Consider the following 5451-nt stretch of genomic DNA (forward strand, 5'->3'; position numbering starts at 1 on the left):
CTTTGTGTCCTTCTAAATACTCCCACTCCTCCATGGAGAAATAGACGGTGACATCCTGACACCTTATAGGAACCTGACAACACAATGATACAGTCATCACCCAGATCCCTTCATAGCGTTCCTGTATAATGTCCCAGCATTCCCAGCAGTGTCACCTCTCCAGTCAGCAGCTCAATCATCTTGTTGGTGAGTTCTAGGATCTTCTTTCTATTGATTTCCTCGTGTATCAGGGGGTTAGGTGGAGGCCCCATGATTGGGCTCAGGGTTCCTCCCCATCCTTCAGACACAGGGTCCTGACAGCGCTCACTAGAGGTCTTCTTCACTACTGTGTAGTCCTGGTTATGGAGAAACACAGTAATAACTATCACTCCATACATCTCCAGAGTCCCTCACCTCTCCAGTCATGTCCATCTGTTAGTAACATAGAGAAGATGATGTAATGTGACATCATCAGAATCTCTCACCTCTCCAGTAAGTCGGAAAAGGATCTCTAGGGTGAGATTTATTATCCTCGCCGCCATCTTGTCCCTGTCCATTCTTGTGAGGTCAATCAGGAGAAGGATCTTATATAGAAGATCTCCACTGAGCGGATCCTATATTGTAGGAACCTGAATGGAAAGAAGATGAGAAGATGGAAAATCCTACAAAATCTAATGTAAAATACAAAAACTGGAGATAAGAGGAGACATCGGAGGAGATAATAAAGTGTAGATGTTGTGTTCTCTCTTTTTATATGGATCGAAACATGTGTGAGGTCAAGGCAGTTTCATGATAGGTCATAAAATCCAATAATATAATATACAAAATATAAAAGTTGATGAACAAGTCATAAAACTGGGAATGAAACAAAATATAGAATAAAATGCAGACAGACCTGCAGAGCGAACTAACACCCCGGAATGAAGACCACATTAGCCCTATTACACTACATGTGTCTATTTCATTATATATATTTTTTTACTCCTAGTTTTATGACTTGTTGATCAACTTATGTTTAGTATTTTCTATATATTGGATTTTATAATCTACATCATTTGTATGTTTCATTTGTTGCTTTATAGAACAACTGAAAAAACCGCAGGGTGTGCATTGTGAATGACTAGAATACTACAAAAACAGCCTGACACGGTCCGGCCCAGGTTCTGGCATCAGCACAGCTCCGGATAAGGAGCGATTGGTCCCTCATTTTTATACTATTGCAACCACTGAGGAAGAAAACGTACAGTTTAGAAATGCGTCTGGTGTAACTGCGGCATTAATCCATCGAGTGCAATTGCGGTACCAACCTATTGAGAGGAATAAACTTATCCTTTATACCATTCCGGACACTGAAACAGCAGAAGTCGGCGTTCCCGTACCCCTACTACACATGCGCAAGAGAACTATAGGATCCAGCAGTGCATCGAGATCATAGGTGAGCGGAGGTCATCAATATCAGATCGGGGGATGGGAAGTCTGACATCCGGGACCCCCAGTCGAATCAGCTGTATGAAGAGAAGGCACACGCTGTGCGCACCTGCCGTCTCCCGTCTCTCTTCCGGCTTGCCATAGACATGGCAGCGGCGAGCAGGACAGGAGACGGCGCACGCCTTCTCCTCATACAGCTGACCTGTGGGGGTCCCGGATGTCGAATCCCCACCAATCCGATATTGATGACCTATCTTTAGGATAGGTCATTTTCATGTACGGGAACCGCCCTGTCACGTGACCCAAGTGCAACTGGCAAGTGTTGATCTATTTCACGATCACACCGTGACACAGCCTCTCATGCACCCCAACAAGCTGCCACCATCTATGACATTTAAATCAATACACTGATTAATTAAGGGCTCATAGAAAAGAAGAAGAAGAAGGCTCACAGTGGCACAAGCCACACTTAAAATACACGGTAACACAAACCGCACTCATACACCTAAAAAATAGAGGTTACTGGGCTCGTTCAGGGCACAAGGAAAAACCATTAAAGATCTGCTTTACATAAACGTGCACAAAACAGTATAAAAATATAAGGATAAAAAGCAGAAAGGTTCTTACTCAACAAATTGTGTGGTCAGAGTTCCTTCTGGTTTCCGGGGAAGGGAGGAAAGTTAAACACAACCCAATGTTGATCGGATCCCCAAATGTTTCCAATAGTTCATTTTTATCCCCATTCGGCAGAGGGTGGAACTGAGAGGAGTCTCCCTCCTATTGTGTCCCAGCCTTCTAGGATGGACCCTCATTACCTCTGCATGCTCCACCTCTTACTCAGCTGGCAGACATGAAATATTAATAAAACATGGCTTCCCGTCCACACTAATGGATATTCGGGACCCAACAGGTTTTAATAATGTATATTATATCCGACTGATCATTTTGATCCCACACATGACTGGTGTGGTTGTCCCAGAAGGTGACATACTGGTTATGTGGGAATGCTAGTTGTCAGGATGGGAGGTTTAGACCCCCTACGATGCCCACATCAAGCGGAATGCAATAATCACAATTATTACGTGAGTTGTACCAGAGTTATCACTTATGAGATATTTTCTCCATCCTCTGGTACTGTATTTGAAAAGCTTCTGGACCTCTGCTGGTTCCATGCTGTCCGAGTGTCTGCATTTCCAGGACCCATCTTCATTACCACTTGCAAAGGGACAGTTTTTTAACATTCAGATGATAAACTGATTTTTTTCAAGGGTAATGCGTATTCCACCTGCAGGCCCAGACAGAACGGCACGTACAATCACAGAATGGCATCAAAATGTATAGGATCACACGACAGGAATAAAACATACACAGATAATAAAAGTTATGAGAATTGTTGTCCATTTCTCACAGTCATCAATATTAATAGCCCGGCGAACCCCTTTAAAAAATCAGGTTTGTGAAATTTTGTAAACATTTCAAGAATTGTTTCTAAACTTCTAAGCCTGTTCTAAAAAGAAAATATGACATTTACGGAATGAGGAACATAAAGTAGACATATGGGGGATGTAGAGTAATAACTGGTTTACGAGGTATCACTATCTGCCGGAAAAGCAGAGAAATTAACATTTTGAAAACGGTGAATTTTTTCAAATTTTTTCTGAAGGGGTTAATGTGGGGAAATCTAACCGCAGTTTGTCCGTCATTTCACCATCACACATAATAAAGATGGAGGTTTGATACCTAAACGGTTAGAGATGGGTCTGCACGGCTGATCGGTGGAGAAGACTTCTGGAGGGTCAGGATGCGGACTCTGACACCGGAGGGATTGAATGAAGAAATCCAAGGAATTCCAGAATCTCTCCCTGTTTCCCGGGTCATTCTGCCCTTCTCCAATATGGAGCATTAATACTCCTCCTCATGTGCGCATGCGCTGCACTCTGCTTGGCTCCTCCTCCCCTGTGCTGGCGTGGTGAGCACGAGACCACCGCTTCCTGTCCCATTTCCCCTGCGTATCCTCTTAGTGCCGGGGACAGGGTTTCCTTCCTTCCTGTACGCGCATGCGCCACATAAGTAAGTGGTGAGTATTATATTATACACTGATATAAAAGGCTTCTCACACACAGCAGCACCAACCCCAAGATGAAGGCAGCAACTGAAACGCGCGTCGGGAAGGACACATCCCCTACAGATGTCTGTCACATCGGTTGGTGATTTTACTATTGTTTATTTCAGTCACTTTACTTGTGAATTTCCTTTCGCCGTTCTATGATTTCTGTTTCGTCAGCGCCTCACACTGGAGACCTGCGCACTTCTTCTCCGTTATTAGTAATTCTCTATTTATTAATATATTTTTGGAGCCCGTTATTTCATATTTATCATCTACGAGCAGAATTACCGGCTTCACACACTGCAAGAAATAAAAAATATTGCTTTTATAAAGCAATACGTTATTTTAAGAAGGTTTTCCTTATTAGACTACTTGATTAATCGTAAAAATTATCGTTAGAATACTTGATTGCTAAAATAATCGTTTGCTGCAGCCCTACTTCACATCATATACAGTTCAGTTCAGCTCAGCCCAAATTCATTTAACCCTATAAAAACACCAGTTACTTACTGAAATCAGTGACAGAGTCCGTCTGTCCACTTTGCTGCCAGTTCTTGTGCCCAGAACCTGTTTGGTCTGAACTCCCCTGCATATGGTGCGGGCACCACCCTCTGTATGAAAAAGAAATACCGCATACAGAGGCCGCACATCATGTTAAAAAAATATAGAATTTATTTAGAAACACAAAGCCCAAAAGTTTAAATCATTGAATACAATTCCAGCATTGTGTGTGGACTGTGCATCTGTCCAACTCACACCTACCACCACCAGGTTCAAAAGAAGAACAAATACGCGCCGCCAAAGTAGTAGACAGTAAATAGGACATCAAAATAATGCCGAATACTTATCCAATAGTAGAATCGGTGGACATTGTGTGTAGGTGAATACGCCCCACGCGTATCACCAGCCAAGTCTAGTTTACTCAGGGGTCCATATAACAAGGACAAATGTGCCCAATATATATGTGTGTAAATAAATAAGCTTATGTGTGGCCTCTGTATGCGGTATTTCTTTGTCTTGTTGTGTTTGGCTTTGTGTTGATACAGCAGCTGGCACTCTGTGATATTCATTTACTTGATGTGCCCCCATATTACAATCTGTTCACCACCCTCTGTATGTCACCAGCGTGAGATCAGTGACCGAATTCATTTCATTCTGCTCATCATTTGTATTTTGCTGCTTTCATCCGATTCCCCTCGGGATGCTTACTGCAACTTTTGAATAAGGAACCAACTTCAGCCTTTTTGTCACGGGGCACCAAAGGCGCACTCGGTCTCCCATCAGATGCGGACCTGCTGCTTAGCTTCGGGAGCGAGGATCTGTGTTTGGCCTCATTCCCAGGGCGGCTTTGCTAGCTGGGAGGCTCCCTGCTCCTAGGTCTGCCTTGAGTGCCAAGCTGATCACTCGGTGCTCGATTTGTCTGTCTGTCGGTCATGTGACGCTGGCCACGTCACATGACCCTCAGACCCCACTATAAATACAGGCAGCCTGCTGGCCACAGGTTGCCTGTTAATTCTAGGTTCCTGGCTATTTGTTGGACTACTGAATACTACCTGATCCTGTTCCCGACGATCCTTTGCCTGCTCCTCCTGTACTGCGCATCTCTCCTGGTATCCTGACCCCGGCTTCCCTCCTGACGATTCTTTGCGGACTCCTGTTGTACTTCGTTTCTCTCCTGGTATTTGACCTCGGCTTTTCCTGACTATTCTCTGCTCATTCCTTAGTACTGCGTAGCTCTCTAGGTATTGACCTGGTCCGTTCACGTTTCGTTATTTGTCTTGTCTGTCTTCCCAGCACTTATCCTAAGTTAGGGACTGCCGTCTAGTTGTCCCCTGTCATTAGGACTTGCTAGGCAAGTAGGCAAGGCCAGGGGTGAGGGTGGAGCGCAGGGGTCACTATCCTCCCCCTGTGTGTAGTGTACGTGATCGTCACACTTT

General features: G+C 44.2%; 1 long non-coding RNA gene across 1 annotated transcript; it reads right to left on the reverse strand.

Annotated features, from left to right (window-relative positions):
• Positions 1-12: 12 nt before the first annotated feature.
• On the reverse strand, positions 13-510 carry LOC122940937. The gene is made up of 3 exons (XR_006390397.1): positions 465-510; positions 156-335; positions 13-73 (listed from the first exon to the last, which is right to left on the reverse strand). It is a non-coding gene; the product is annotated as an uncharacterized LOC122940937 (long non-coding RNA).
• Positions 511-5451: the final 4941 nt, after the last annotated feature.

The sequence above is a fragment of the Bufo gargarizans genome, chromosome 6, assembly GCF_014858855.1.
Source record: "Bufo gargarizans isolate SCDJY-AF-19 chromosome 6, ASM1485885v1, whole genome shotgun sequence".
Taxonomy (NCBI): Eukaryota; Metazoa; Chordata; class Amphibia; order Anura; family Bufonidae; genus Bufo; species Bufo gargarizans.